This window comes from Rhinolophus sinicus, linkage group LG02 (genome assembly GCF_036562045.2).
Source record: "Rhinolophus sinicus isolate RSC01 linkage group LG02, ASM3656204v1, whole genome shotgun sequence".
Taxonomy (NCBI): Eukaryota; Metazoa; Chordata; class Mammalia; order Chiroptera; family Rhinolophidae; genus Rhinolophus; species Rhinolophus sinicus.
Window position 1 is genome coordinate 106,241,434 of NC_133752.1, and position 16,171 is coordinate 106,257,604.

Genomic DNA, 16,171 nt, shown 5'->3' on the forward strand with positions numbered 1-16,171 from the left:
TTGCAAAATGTGACAAGAAAAATATAGAGAGCCTAAAAGAAAAAAAGACTGCTCTCTCTGGAGAGACAGCTAAGGAACACGTGCCTAACTGAAACAATTGTCCTCGACATTTAATGCCTCCCTTAAACAAAGGGTTTCCAAGCTGCCCCACAGCTCAACTCTGAGTGAATTCAATGATGAATTTACCTGAGAAAGGTGCTCCATGCTTCACTATGTCCTCCAACAAAGAGAAATCGATTCTTCAATATCATCGTCTTCACATGTTAAGTGGTAACGCAAGTGATCCATTCATAACTCTCTGTGCATAAACCTCTAGATTATGGCAAGTTATTGAAATATTTCAGGCTATTTATCATGTTCTTATTAGCAGTACCCAAAGAACTCATTTTATCAATTCTGGAGTAGAAATAGATAAACAGAACAAGGTGATATTTGTTCATCCACTTGCTACATAAAGTATGACATGCCTGTGAACGGCTAAAATCTTCCAACACTGCTTATTTTTGGGTAGTGTAAGATCACAGAATTATGGCATGTCCAGCTTTGTGACTGACCAGTGGTGGCCTCTGATCTTGGGTGGCTTGCCTGCTATGCTCTAGTCTGAACTCTTTGAGTTTCAATGGATACTTGCATCCAATAACATACATTTAATCATATGTGACTTGACTGATTTGTAACAAGTGCGCTGACTTGTGTTGTGGACTGAATGTTTGCGTCTCCTTTCCCAAATTCATATGTTGAAACCTCAGCCCTAATCTGATGGTATTAGGAGGTGGGGCCTTGGGGAGGTGATGAGGTCCTGAGGGTGGAGCCCCCATGATGAGATTAGAGCCCAGATAGAAGAGACACTAATAAAAAAGAGCCCCCTCACCCCTCCCTCCATGTGAGGTCACAGGAGAAGACACCACCTATGAACCAGGAAGTGGGGCCTCACCAGACACCAGACCTGCCAGGGCCTTGATCTCAGACTTCCGGCCTCCAAAGTGAGAAATGAATGTCTGTGCTACATGGTATTTTGTTATACCAGCCTAAGTGACTAAGACAAATTGTGGCCCACCTTCCCCCCAATATATGTTGAAATCCTCCCATACAACACTTGTAAATGTGAGCTTTTTTGGACATAGGGTCTTTGCAGATATTCTCTAGTTGAGTCATATGGAGTATGAAGATATCCTTGAAAGAAGTGGGGGAGAGGCAGTGGGAGTGGAAGGAGACGTGGGGGTGTGCCCCACTTGGATGAGGGGCAGCTGTGTGACACGGTGTCAAAGGTCGGAGCCCAGTCACAGGGAGAGTGATACCCTGGGGGACAGCTGGGAATTTCTTATGTCCCACAGTCCCAAAGAAGCTGAAACTTTTCAGAGCACACCAAGAGTCTGTAAAACCAACAGTACTTTATAGTAAACAACAAAATGCTCTCAGTAAGAGGTAGAACGCATGGTTGAGAAACATGGCTCAGAAAGAGCCTTCATACTTCTCTCAACAACCAAATTGTTGCCATAACTACCAGATAGTGGGTCTACAAAGCATGATATACGTCACAGATTTGTACACACATACACAAAATCATACACACATAAACTAAATCCACATCCTGTGAGTTTAGTGCTTCGAGTATGAAGTTAGTACCCTCACAATCGTTTTATTTGTTTGTGCCATGCTGCAAAGAGTATGTCAGCCCTTCTGAACGTCCTGGAAGCCAACATGTAATTCTGGGAACACATGATTTTCACTTGTTTCTGAAGCAGCTCGCGTAAAAGGATCCATCTAAAATGTTGCCAACAGCAGGAGCCATTTGTGCAAGTCTAGGAGAATTAGGAGAGTGAAGGGATAGAATCCCCAGAGTGTTTGTTTAGGGAGATAGCCTGTGTTCATGTTTTAGGCTCTGACAAAATTTTAAGTGTTTAAATGGTTGAAAGAAATGGTAGAAATGGTTTCTCCGTTTCTGAATCTTTATTTCCACTAGACTCATAGGGCCCTGGCTCCCTCTTCCCTGAGCCTGTCTTCTGCTCTTGTCTGGCCGACACTGAACTGTGTGACCCTTCACGTTTGGCGTGTTATAATTTTCTCACCCTGTGAAGACATATTGTATTTGTGCTCCCCGCACAGGTGCACAGGCCACCACCAAGCGCTGCTAGGATCTCCGCACCACTGGGCTTCACTGTGACATGTGACAGTGTCACACGGGGGGGCCTGCAGGGGCTCAGCTCCCGCTCCCCACATAAGAATGCAGGACATGGTGAGGCCAAAAAGGAAGACCCACAGACCCATAGGTAGGGGAGTCATACTATTATAGTCTCACTGGAGGCTGGATTCACAAGACGTGCGACCTGCTGTCCGCTTTTCTGCCAACTGACCGACTCCCACTCCCCAGCGCAGCCACGGCAGTTATATCAGTGGCCAATTGGCTAACTGGCTACAGCTGATGGCCAACTAGCCGAGCCAGCATCTTTCCATGTGAGGCCGAGAGCCTGGAAACTGCTCTCTGGGGCTTTGTCCCCACAGACAGCTTTGCTGTATCCTACACAGAATGGAGACACAACTCAAGTGTTTGTGGACACAGCTGGGGACAAATGGAGCTTCTGCCCCTCACAAGGCAGCCTCTTCTTATAGCATCCTACTAAGAAATGCAATATTCCTCATTGACCCCAGGGCTCTTTGAGTGCGAAGAAAGTAAAAACCTTTCTTTTCAGTACCCAGCTAAACACACAAAGCAGGAGGCTAGTTCCATACGCAGAGCTCAGCCCCCCGCTGTCCCTTCTTCTTCAGTGGGCACCAGGCACGCCAATGCCTGCGGGCCTGAGAGCCGGGTCAGTTTAGTTCATTAATATTAAGATGAATTCAAAGCAGTATTTTCAGCTCATTGCAAAAGCTAACCTCTCATGAACTATATTGCTCTGTGTATACGCTAAGCACTGTGTCACCTATAATTGGGCTGGAGAGTGAGCTACTTCACTTTTGGGAATCTTCTAGATGAATGAAGTTTCCCACTTGTGTGTTAGAACTTTTTAAAAAGTTAAATTTTATTTCCCTAGTAGCCCTTTAAAAACATATATTAAAATTCCCTCTGTCTTCTCTCTTACTCACATAATTTATTGCTCAGCTGATCCCATTTCTGCCCTACCGTTAACAGTGAGATCAGTGGACTAAGAAATCGCAAGGAATCACAGTCAGGCTCAGTGCAGTTTGTTGTCTCATTAAGACCTTTCAGATTGTATATGGAATGATAAAAGCCAACTCATGTTTATGCCAGCAAACCCCAGTACTCAGAAAATGACTATATTTATATACAACCACCTTTCCTCCAGGCTAGTTACCCCACCCACGCCGTTCTCACAACAACCTGTCTCCAACAACCTGCACATGCCATCATTTGGCGCACCAACCACTGTCTCCACCGGGACACTGGAAGTCTTCTGTAAACTGTACCTTAGCTGGGTTGTCTCTTCTCTTCTTTAAGACCAAGACCTCCTACTGGGAAGATGCAGACCCGCCCATGTCTGAGCCCACAGCAAAGCCTTCTCAATATGGTTAGAGTTGTAATACGGAATTTCAATTTTCTTTCCCTTTTCCTTCCTTCCTTCCTTCCTTCCTTCCTTCCTTCCTTCCTTCCTTCCTTCCTTCCTTCCTCCCTTCCTCATTTCTTCCCTTCTTTCCTTCCTTCCTTTTTAAGCAAAAGGAGTGGAGAATGCCTGAATTTGCAAAAACTGGTAGAGTGGTTGGGTTGAGTGTACCAGGGACTCTATACTTACTGAGTTTGTATTTTATTAATAATTGGGTTTATCGTTACCCACGTCAGTGGTGTGCTGCTGTAGTCCAGCTGCCACTGGAGTTTTGAGGTGTAGAGAGGGTTTCTGCTTAGCCATGGATGGCACATAAGTCTGAACTTGACTGGCAGCTCTGAGCCAGTGGGTGGAGCCTGCCTACAGCACTATGTTGAGACAGACTTTGTGGCCATATCTAGGCTTCATAAAGATGGCTGACTCTTGCTGGCCATGTCTGCCCTATGCACAGGATGGGGTTTGTAGCTTATACGGCATGGCTTTCCCTATTCCAGTCCTCTACACAGGAGCCTCCAACCACCAGGACCATAGAGCTCTTCTGTTTCCTTTGTATCTGTCACGTCAATGAGTGTGCACCCACATCAAATTGTAAGGTTGTCAATGCGCCAAGGTCTATCAGGCCCCCAGGTGATACTTGTCCCAGTTCACTCTGATCCATTCTTTCCAATCTTCTCCGGGTGGAATTGAGGTTATTCACCATGTGGAAATTGTGTTTGTAATAGACCGATTTATGAACACAGAGGCAATTATAAATCTGGGTGGTGGTTACATGAGTGCTTACTATGCAGTTCTTGCATCTCTTTAGCGTGTTGGACATTTCTATAACAAAGTGTTGGGGAGGGAATTGTGTGCATAGTAATAATTAATAATTGATGACTTGTGCATGACAGAATTGCCTAAAAATAAAGGGTCTTTACTGTCATGGATATGATACAACTTAATACCCTATACTGGTTCCCTGGGTCCCTTTTTTTGCTTACCTCTACATTTTTGTTCTCTCAATATGAAAATAGTCCAATAAGTGGCATAGAGTGAATGTATTTTTAAGGGTTTTTGAAAAATAGTGGGTGGCTTTCTTGTGGGCTTGTTTATTTGTCTTATTTATTTATTTATTTATTTATATTGGGAGTTGGGGCATTAAAACACAAGGGATTTTTTCCCAAAATACAAATCCAAATAAACCAACATTCCACTTGACATTGACTTTGGTAGAAGGAAGTGCCAACCACAATATAATGCTCTAAGAAGCAAAACTAATCCAATTAATTTTGTATAAACCTGGGAGAAATTACAAAATCAATGGGAGGCATCTGGCAGATATTTGGAATTCAAGTCTATCTCTAATGGCTAAATCATACTTTTAAAAATGAATATACTGTGGTAGTGACCCAGGGTTAGAATGGGTCCTGGAAAGCTGATGGAAGACCTGGAGAGACAGAATCAGGAGAAGGAAGTAGGTGGTAATTTTTAAAAATTTTTTTCTCATTAAAGAATCATATGAGTGTTTACCCAACTTTTATTTTGGAAGTGAAGGAAATAATTTCAATAAATTTATTTGATGTGGTTCACAGAAAACATGAATACTTTACAAATATTCACACAGTAACTCAACTGAAATGGGCAGTGTAAATCGCTTGTTGACTTACCTTAGGGCTCTGGAAGCTTCCTGCTCGTGTCAGAAAGGAAAACAAAAACAACATGTACACCAACACAAGAGAGTGTTTTAAAAATCAGCCCTGCTGGGAAAGGCAAATAGAGTTTGGCACCAGCTACCCCAGAAGCTTACTCCCAACAGTGCCCAGAGTCCTGGAAACGCTGACTGTGTGAGAAATGCCAAGAGAATCATGGCCCTTTGACTTGTTAAAACAGCAGAATTCTATTTAATAGATTATTCTGCACGGTCGGGCAGACAACAGCTATAGGCTGTCTGTCTGCAGTGGTGAGTGTGCAGACCAGGAAATTAATTGAAGATGTGACTGATGTGAGCAAGAGCGCAGAAGACCCATCTGTGGAAGAGAGCCAAGGTTCTCAGAATGTACCCGGCCCACCCGCCTCAGCCGACCGGTCTGCAGGATGCCACGAAGATTGCATTGGCTGCTCTTGTTCTGACAATAGAAATGGAAGTCTAGCTTCCTGAGATCTACACAGAAACCACCGCAGAGCAGCCTTCTGCTCAGCTCAAGCCTTTATAAAACTTAGAGGCAGAAGCTCCCCTAAAGAGTGGGGGTGGGGGACTGCTTTCCTGGGCATGCCACGTCTACAAGCAGTCATCTGTTACCTCCCTCAGGACAAGTCAGCCCAAACTCAAGCCTGGTTGTGGGAAACTGTCACAGAATTGGCATGGCTTTCAACAGGACCCCACAGCAGCAGTTCTGATTCTGGGGCCACACTTGCAGAACGCCTTCCTAAGTTTAGGGCTGTGGGGTCACTGCTACGTGTGAGGAGGTGAGGAGGGCAAGACCGGCCTTTCTAACTGTTATCTGTAGAGTGTGATGAGAATAAGTGCTGATTTGTTGATCTGGGTGTGATGGTGGGAGTGTGGACAGTCCTCAGGCTGTCACCAACAGTGTGACCTGGCCAAGTCCCCCCCTCTGTGGGCCGCAGGCGTGGCGATGGCCCGCCCCCCACACTGTTGGACTGTTGTGGGAGCGAGGAAGAATGCGGGTACAATGTGCTGCACGGTGCCTGATGCAGCAGGAGGGCTCGGCATGTTCTGCTGTCTTCATCACGATGTGCCTGAGTCTTCTCTTTGCACATGTTATCTCTGAGCTCTAAACCCGGAAGTAGTTCCTTCTACCCTCCACACCGATGCCACAGCTGAGACTCTGTGGACCTGATTGGCCAAAGGCCTCAGGCTAGCCCAAGGTAGAGTCAGCATTTGAACCCAAGTGTTTCTGGCAGTTGGGGTGCCCCGCTCCTGCTGTGAGCTCTGTGAGCCCGTTGTTCAGGACGTCCTTCAGCCCTGGGCAGATGGGGACAGCTGTCAGCCTCATTCTGGCTCCCAATCCTTTTGCTTCCCACTGTTCTATAGCTGGCATCGTCATACCAGTCTTAGATTCTCCCATTGAGTTTTTGTTTTCTTTTCCATTTCCATCTTGGCCACATATGCCAGCCAATGATATAGAAAAGTCAAAAAAATGCTTTGGGACAAAGTTATATTAACACATAAAAACCAGTGCTGCTCACAGACTTGCTCTAATGCCCAGTTCAGCAAAGATGGTGTAAGGCAGGGCTACCCCACATGAGACCACGCTCCTGATCTCTTCTGGTTTTTTACGAGAGCTAGATTGTCAGTTTTCATTTGTATAATGGGGAGAGGTGGACACTCCTGCCATACATTTTTATAGGGAAAAAATTCTTAATGGTAAAAACATATAGTATCAAAAGTTTGCACGTAAGAGTTGACTGTCAGCTATTCCTGAACTGAATTTAGACGCAAAGGCTGGTGATACAACCTGTGAGATTTAGAGAGAACTGCCTTGTCCCCCACCCTCGGGGCACAGGGAGCAGAAACACTGTGTTCATTTTGTCCTAAAATTTCCATCACGAGAATCACGAGGACCACTCCATATAGACACATTGCAAAGATTTGCTTTACAGGTGGGCAAAGTGACAGAGCGTAGACGTTTAGGTCGCTGAAAGAGTCAGCAGCCTTCCTCTTCTCCCTGATCTCTAGCTCCAGTCTGTACACACAGGGAGCTGCAAAATATGAGTTTGATAGTTCACATACAGGACAAAGGAGAATAACTTGAGTGAGAACACACAAAAGCTCAATGACTCTGTGCTTTTATTTCATCGGGGTGTGGGGAGGGTGGGAAGTGGCATTGATTTATTCATTCTTAAGCTGGAATATATTTCCACATTAAAAAAGATTTGCCTTCCGATTTAAAGGGAGTTTTTATTATGAGAAAAACATATTCAAAAAGAAAAAAACTATATATATTTTTTCACTACACATGTAAAACGTCATAGAACAGCATAAGACATATTTGGGCAAAGGCCACTGCATTCCATCAAAAAAAAATATCTTGGTAATCCAGTGTTCACTTTGGCGGAGACCAATGACGCTTCATGATGACCTCTGTCTGTCAGTGATCTCGCATGCTAGCAAGCATAAATAGAATTTGGCTAGCACTTGGAAAATGTCATGTATTTCCTGTGTTATTATGGGAAAAAATAAACATATATGGCTACATTCTCCAAGAGATGAATAGGAAATTATGATATGGTATTTTTTCAGCCATCCTCCCTTTATTGAAATTTTTTTTTATTTTTTTTCCAAAGCAAAGGAAGAATTTTAGCACAAAGTGCCTCTTGTTTTTTATTCTCTATGGTTGTGATGTCACACAGCTTTTCAGTTGAGTCTCAGAATCAGGCCTGAATGATGATTTTGCCACTCTTCCTTGCAAATGAGGCATCCAGACTTAGGGAGTTCGCATAGCCCCCTCGGGGCTCCCAGTGGCACACTGAGGTGGGGCCTTGAACTATACCTCCTGACTGCAGCCATGGGAGGCAGCAGGACTCCTGGCTCTTCCAGAAAGCTGCACTCTTGCTGCTCACATTGCGGTCTGCCAGTAAGCAGCATTAACAACCCCTGGCACCTGCTGAGGTGCTCAGTGTCAGTGCCCCTCCCCCCGCACAGAACCTGCCCCCGCACAGAACACCATACACACACCGGGAAGTGTCCAGTCCTCCCTATGCTGTCTTCGTTGAGCTCAGGGGCATTTTCTCAGCTGGCCAAGAGACCCCTCCCCAGCCTTCCAGCATAGACCTGGGGCCTAGAGCTTGGGGCCAGTACCAGGAAAAGTCAGGTCTGTAACTCCTGACTGTCGGACACCACTTTTTCAGCTCAAGGTGCTGAGTTAATTGCTCATCTGCTCCAGTATCTAAGTACTGCCAATATTCAATCAAATACAGCAATCCGGCCCAAATCTCAGCGAAGTTCTGAAGTTTTCTGAAAGTTGATAAAAGTACAACCCCACTTAGTCATAGATCTAATAGCTGCAGGGGTGTGAAAGTCATTGTTACAGCTTCTGCTCAGCACAAGAGCTTCCCACAGGAGGAGGGGACCACTAGCCCTTTCAACTTCCTGTGGCAAGAAGAAACATTTTCAAAGTTATACATCTTTCCTACATTAGCTGAGGATAGTAGGTATGAGGCAGAGATAGCTTTCTCTTTTCTTACTCCATCCACATCAAGTCACTGCTTTATATTTCCTTGTTCTGCAGGGGCAGACTTTCTCTTCCTGCCTGCAAGACACATGCCTCTTATTTAGACTATTTTTTTTTAATAAACAGCTTTGGGACACAGCAAAAGGTGTCCTTTTTCCAGAAATACTAATTCAGTCTGCTAGAAATTAAAATGTTATTTTAGTTTATAGAAAATGAGATTAATTTTAATAAAACACAATTTACCTATCATGCGTATTCATAGATTGAATTTTAATGATCAAAATTGGCTTAGATTAGATTTTCCTTACTTATTCTTTACTTTTTAAACTGTGTCATTTTATTTCAAATCCAAAATAACTCAGTGAAATATTCCCAAACTCTTAAAACCTAGTTCTAGCTTCTGACGTGTTATTGCAAAGATAGTTAATTATTGTCGAGGAGCGCCCTGGTGGTCAAGCCCCAAAAGATACATACATGCAAGCATTATGGTTTAAAGAAAGTATTTGCCTCTTTCTAAAAAATAAAAAAAAATAAAAAGTATTACCTTTTTGTAGATGTGCAATGTCATCAAACCCCCCACTTACCTAGAAGTTCTGACATATTAATGTTTAGCATCAACCATATTATGGCATGAAAATACATACAGCCAATCAAAGGGATCATGTGTTCCCAGAAAGTTTCCTAAAACAAGGACGGGGACACCTAGGGCAATCATCACACATGATCCTGAAGAGGCAGACATCCTTTCCCTCTGTAGGACACACATGGCTACGTTCTGATACAATCAGAGATCAGAAAATAGGATCTTCATTTTTCTTCTGTTGTAAATGGATATTTGAATTAAACTCTGTTCTGCAGAGACCAGATGTCTATGGGAGAATTTTAATGGACAATGAATTCATCTTTCCCTATTTTCTGTTATCAAACATTTACATTTAAAATTGTTCACACTATCTCTAATAAATCTTTAATGACATGTCAATAAATGGCTGAAAATAAACAGTCACTCTTAGCTTTCATGGAGACACTAGTATTCATTTATTGTAAAAAGCAACATTTAATAGAGCCAAGATGGGCGAGTAGGTAGGGTGATGGTCTTCTGCCCACCGTAGACTCACTGTGCAATAGATGGAAAGCAGTGCTTTTGGCAAATTGTGGCCTTGATCCCCTAATGGACCACCTCTCCCTGCCGCTAGAATCAATAGTGGACTTCAAAGCCTGGGCCCACAGAGCCCTGAACCCTCTGGCAGTCACAGCCCCGTCAGCTCCGATCCCTTTGATCCCTCAGTATAGTCACAAGGGCTTTGAAGTAAGAAGAGGAAGTGAATTAGAGAGCAGGTCCCTTTGTTTCCCTGGCTGGCGATGGATCTGCAGATGACACCCCTGGGCATGCCACCAGAGGTGCTCATCCTGGGCACACTTCATAATTGCCTGGGCAGCTCTGAAAGCATACCGGCCCCTACCTGTTCTGATTTAATCGGTCTAAGGTGTGGCAATTTTAAAAACAGCTCTCCATGTGATGCTAGAATCTCAGTGCTTGGACTTCCCATTTGGGATGATAAGCATCTGCAACAGACCAGTAAATATACCCTCCCATCTTGCGGAAATATAAAGGGACGATGTGGTGCAATAAAACCCCAAAAGCAACAACAACAAAAAGAAAACACGAGAAAGAGAGAGTGAGAATGAGAGTATTGTATGATTTAAATTTAAGGTGGAAACCCTGACACATTGGTAATCTTAATAAGGAGACACCAGGTAAGCAAGTGGAGTGAGTTAATCCTTCTATGGTACTCATATCGGAGCATGTTACCATCAGGTGACACATCGGGCTTCAGGGAGTGAGCCTTCAAACGCAGACGTGATCAAAGGGAACGAATGTGATCAGTGGAATGGATGTAAACCTGTCTAGAGAGACACTGATAATCCTAAAGGGATATTTGGAAGAAAACAATAAAAAGCTGATACTATGTATATGTAATTATTTGTCTGCATATTACAATTCGATTTTAAGAAAGCTGTGTAACATTCTGTTGTTGCTGCTGGATTTAGTCACTTGAAATAATGACTTTGTTTCTAAAGTTCCAGTAGAAGAGTCCCACCCAAAGATGTTCAAAGAATACAGAGCTCCTGTAAGTCCCGATAGTCCTCACGCCCTTCCTGTGGAGACCACCTGCATCTCCCAGAGTGGCTGAGGAATGACATCTCAGCAGGCACTGCAAGTGACACACCCAAGCTCACCCGTCTCATCCACAGTGGTGTACAGTGGTATTCTTTCTGAAGGCAGCAAACCATCCCACACCCGGTGTCCTGCCGTCATCTGATCACTGCTTCCAGACGAAGCACCCAGGTAGCTCCTGCCTTGCACGGGTCATTCATGTTTGCCCCATGGCCTGGCACAGGGGACCAACTTCCATTGATTCCTGTAACTCAAATTTATAAACAGCCAGATGATCAGGGCTATGTTTGGACACCTGATGGCAATACAATAGGTAAATAAGAAAAAAATAGCAAAAACCAAAATGTTAAAATATATACCCCCAAAGATAAAAGTTTCCCCCATTTACTGCCAACTTCATTCTTTCTTCCTCTATTCCCTTTGGACACAAGTGTTCTCTTTTTACATTTTCTTTGGTCTTTAAATGACCCAGAGGGTTGATTGTAACAAAAGGCAAAAATCACCTTCCATGTGTGGTTTACATTTGTGTAACAGGTTGGGATAAGTTACCTGACAGTGTAGGGAGGCCTTTTGATTTCAAGACAGAGGAACTTATTCAACACACCAGTTCTGGTCTGGAGCCCTTCCTCCCACTGGTCTCAGAGGGCCCCTGTCCTTCTCATGCTTCCTGGTACCTCACAGTCGTTTCCACCTGGGGCCTGCCTGGATCACAGCCTTTTATGCTGGCATTCCACCTTCTAGAACATAAGCCAGGATCTCTCAAGGAAATGAGTCCATGTTTGTGGCATTTTGGTTTCAGCTTCCATGGCTAGTTGAATGTGTGTGAGAAGTGTCACTTTGGAGAGAACTTGGCATAAGTGCAGCTCCTCACACAGGAAAGGGTTTACTCCTCAGTCTCACATTCCCTGAACTCATATTTTCCTTCCTCTCTTCCCTGTCAAAGCCTATGGATTTCTTGGGACATCTTGGAATGCTTATCAAAGTTAGGATCACAAATAAAAAACTCCCAATTTAGGGTAATACTATTAACCAATTCAGTAAAATTAGATGAGAACTGAAAACGTCTTGGGAGAAATTAAAAAGAGTATATATCACCTGGTCTTGATTCCTGTGAGGTTCAAATATCTAACAAATGCTAAATATATATGAAATGAGGGAAGGCACTGGTTGACTATTAAGTATGGATGCTATATGCCTTTATTCCTGTCAGAAAAAGCTCTACACCTGTCTGTTTGCTTTCAGACATTCTGTTCTGGGCTATTGTCTCTGATTCAAACACTACTCCATTCCTTCACCCATCTAGCCAAATCTCATCACTGCCTGCGGCTGGCCACAAGTGTAGTCTTCTGGAATGCCATTCTTATGCACGCTGGACATACCAGCCACTGCCTTCTTCCTTCTTCAATGTTGTTTATTTATTTTCTCACATAATCATATACTGTGTGTATTACTATTTAAACAAATCTCAGGGTATAGTTTGTAAATTACTTGGTGACAACATTTTATCATACATCATCTTTCACAGCATGGGACATGGGACACATACAGATCACTCAGTAAACATGTGTTAAACAAATTCATACTTACAATTAAGATGCACATGTGCGCGTGTGTGTGTGTGTGTGTGTGTGTGTGTGTGTGTGAGAGAGAGAGAGAGAGAGAGAGAGAGAGAGAGAGAGAGAGAGAGAGATTGCCAAATAAAAATAAATCTAGACTTAAGTGAGGAGGGACTTTTGTAGAAAAGATCACTGCGGTAGGGAGAACACGGGGGCCTTAGCCTGCAAACACCTCAGAATCAAGCAGGCAGGGGCTTTCCGTTTTCAGGAGGGCTAAGCAGGGTTACGGGACTCTGTGGGGCCAGCAGACAGCATGACTAAGAGGGGTTCATGGGAAACTTTTCTCTCTGTGAGCAGCCGCTTCTGAATTGTCAGGATGACAGTTAAGGAGGGGGTGAGGGGGTTTCTGCCTCTTTGTGCTTGCTCAGGCTTGCCAGCTCGCCAGCTCTGAGCCCTATAGGAAGAGTGAAGCCCAACTAGGGCTTGGTCAGGCCACGTCAATGTGTGAGTTACGGGTTATTGGGAACACACAAGCCATGGCCCTGAGTACCAAGCACTGATGCCATGGAAACAAATACTCCTGTTAAAATACCATAGCAAAGCCAGCAGGTGAACAGATAACATGTCTACATATGTCAACCTGTGATTCAGCCAAAGCCCCTCACAGTTTTATTTTAAAATCCGTAATTATTGCATGTGGACAATTTTCAATACATTATACCATTTTCATAAATTATTCTAAATATTTGTAATGATCTAGCTTATATATACGTATAAATATATATATAGCCATTTTTAGTCTTGTAGTTATAGTTAATATTTTTTGAAGCAATAGTAAATTTTTCAGTGTGAAGTTATGGGTAAGTGACTTTCTGAAAGAAGGACTCAGTGTCTATATGGCGCATTTGAACCGTTTTAATAACTCTCACTGCAACAGAATCAATCACCGTCCAAGTACATGCTGTAAAAATACACGTTACAGAAAAGGAGTCATTTGTGTTACCCATGAGCTCTCTGCCCCCTCCCGTGGGAAGCAGCTGACCTTTGGAAGAACACATTTTTCCTTTAACATTACCCAACGTTTTGAACAGTAGTTTCAGCTGAACAATCAGAAGACACAAAGTGTGAGACTCCATGCTTGTACAGATGTTTATATATTTATCTCAATACAAAAGAACCCCATCAAGGCTTAGATGGCACTGTCCTTGAAAACTGCAGGCATGCTCAGCGAACATAGAACAAGGCTTTTCTGCCTTTCCAAAAAAGAACTACTTTGTCGTCAATAGATGGAATACAGTTCATGACTGCAGCTGAAACTGCATTTCATGTTAGCGAAATATACAAGTGGTGTTAATAAGACACTCAAAATATTTAGGATTACAAATTATTTCAAAGAAAAAGAACACCCTGGTCAGACATTTTTCAGTCCCTAAGCTGCAGCACCTCCCCACGTTTCCCTGATGTTGATGTACGCTGACAAGTTCTAGGTTATATTCGTTTTCTGCTGTCAGCCTGCCTGTTGTCAGGTGATTTCACAGACAGAGCTGTGGAACTGAGGCGGGTGGAGGGACAGCTTTTCCTTCCTTACAGGTCTCCATACGGATAATCAAGTATAAATGTGGTCATCAGGGTGGGCCCTAATCCATAGGACCAGTGTCCCTATAAGAAGAGGAGATCAGGTCAAAGACACACACAGAGGGCTGAGCATGTGGGGACAGGGAGAAGACACTGTCGGCACGCCCAGGAGAGAGGCCTCAGCAGGATCCAGCTCTGCCAACACCCTGATGGATGGATGTCCAGCTTCCAGAGCTGCCAGAGTATTGCTTACTGTTCCTGAAGCCCCCAGTGTGTGGTCCTTTGTAAAGGAAGCCCAGCAAATTGGGGTTGAGCAAATTGGGAGGGGTGACAAGCAGAGCAGCCAGCCCCTTTCCCCCAAACCCCAGGGGCTCCAGTCTCCACTACATTAGGGGGGAAGGGTGGCATTGGAGTGTGATGAAAACCACCTATGAGATGGGAGCTTGCAAATGAACCCACTTAAAAATGACCAGAAAACCATTAAATGATGACAAAAAGGATTTAGCAAAACGCAGTGGAAATCCATCACTGGAAAAATTATGTTAATACCCTCCACGATTTGAGACTGAAAAATAAACCATAATAATGTTATCTTAATAGATCCCCCTCCCCCCAAAAAAAAAGGTAAAAGAAAATAAGGAGAGTGGCTGAGAGCCCCGCTGTACCCCTTGGGGCTGTCACTGCCAGAAAGTGCGGCTGCACAGGTGGCCGAGTCCTAACCCTAGGAGAGCCCAGGCGCACGCATCAGGAGAGTCCCGTGGCGTTTCTTATTTTAAGGACTTTGGTGCATATCGGATTGGGTTTGCTTAGTTTGTGTTGTGTTTCACACATGCAGGATGCTGGCAGGCTCACTCTCATTTGTTCTCAGGGCTGATTGGGTGGTTCCGACTCCGAAGTTCTGGAAGGCAGGGCGGTGGGGTGCTGAGGCCGCGTCCTGGGGCGCCCGCCTGCTTCCTTCCTGCCCTGGCGCTCCTCAGGCCGGCCTTTCCCCGCTGGCATCTCCCTCCTCAGAGGCCCTGCACTTGGACCTGCTTGATGAGTGTCACCGACACCTACGATGCTGTCGTCCGCATGGTACGTGTGTCAGCCCTTCTGCTGCCTGTGGGGTATCGGGTTTTGTGGGGGGGTTTGCCCTCTCTACAAAGTTAATCAGCAGCTGTTGTTTATTCCATTACTAGTTTTTGGAACTCAGTTGATTCCTTGTGAAAGAGGTCAGTGGTTCCTGGTAGGAGACAGAACGTATGCGCCACCCTCCCTGGGTCGGCACAGTCGTGGAGTTCTCCATGAGACAATGAGATGTGCTGGGGACCTTACGAGAGGATAACCCGCACAGCACAGCAGCCCCCGCCAGCTCCTCCGCGGCGAGGCCTGCCAGGCCGCCCTCCTCCTGACACGCGGACCCTGGCTTCACGCTGTCCTGGGGCTGGCAGGCGGGAGTGTTCTTCCGGAGGGAAAGTCCGTTTCTCTCTTCCTGTTTTGTCCTGGGCGGCGCTCTCCGACCTAGCTTTTCATAGAATTTCTCCTCAATTCCCTGGTTGGAAAGAGCGATTTGCTATTCTAAGCATAAGCGTTAGGAAATTGTGGGTGAAGCGATGCTTCCCTGACATTTGCCAGGGACGTGTCTCTAACACGAGTCTCTCGCTGTCCCTGCCCGTGAAGGCCTCCAGGGAAAAGTTTCATTTTATGTCTGGAACCAATTTAGAATGGACGTGGGACTGGAACGCACATCTCCTAGCTTAGCCAGTTATTTTCTTCTTTCTAATAACATACATCCATTATTATTCCAATGAAGAGCAAAATGAATTCTCAAGGGCTATCTGACAATTCCCAACTCCTAAAAATGTAACTCTATTCTAGCCAATTTTAGGTCAAACAAATAAAGTTAACTGTGTTAATGATTTAAAATGGGTAGGGGAGACCTGTATTGGGTTGTGTTCAAGGATTTTTTTTTTTTTTTTTTGGTCTATTTTATGTTCATTATTATAATCTTTTGGGGAAATATACGTGTACAAAGTCCAGGACAATTACTGAATTTTGTTGATAGTAGAGAGGGAAAAAATGCTTTTGTGAACAAATTTATTTTAAAAGAATCTGATATTCTAAGCCTTTTAGTTGATGTTTCTTATATAA

The 16,171-nt window shown here is 44.3% G+C and overlaps 1 long non-coding RNA gene across 2 annotated transcripts in view; it reads left to right on the top strand.

Annotated features, from left to right (window-relative positions):
* The window catches only part of LOC141570042 (uncharacterized), a 56,070-nt gene that overhangs the window by 14,490 nt on the left and 25,409 nt on the right, over window positions 1–16,171 (top strand). For both annotated transcript variants that reach the window (XR_012493793.1, XR_012493794.1), the window contains exon 2: window positions 14,910–15,115. This is a non-coding gene — a long non-coding RNA (uncharacterized LOC141570042). The remainder of the gene's footprint in view (window positions 1–14,909; window positions 15,116–16,171) is intronic.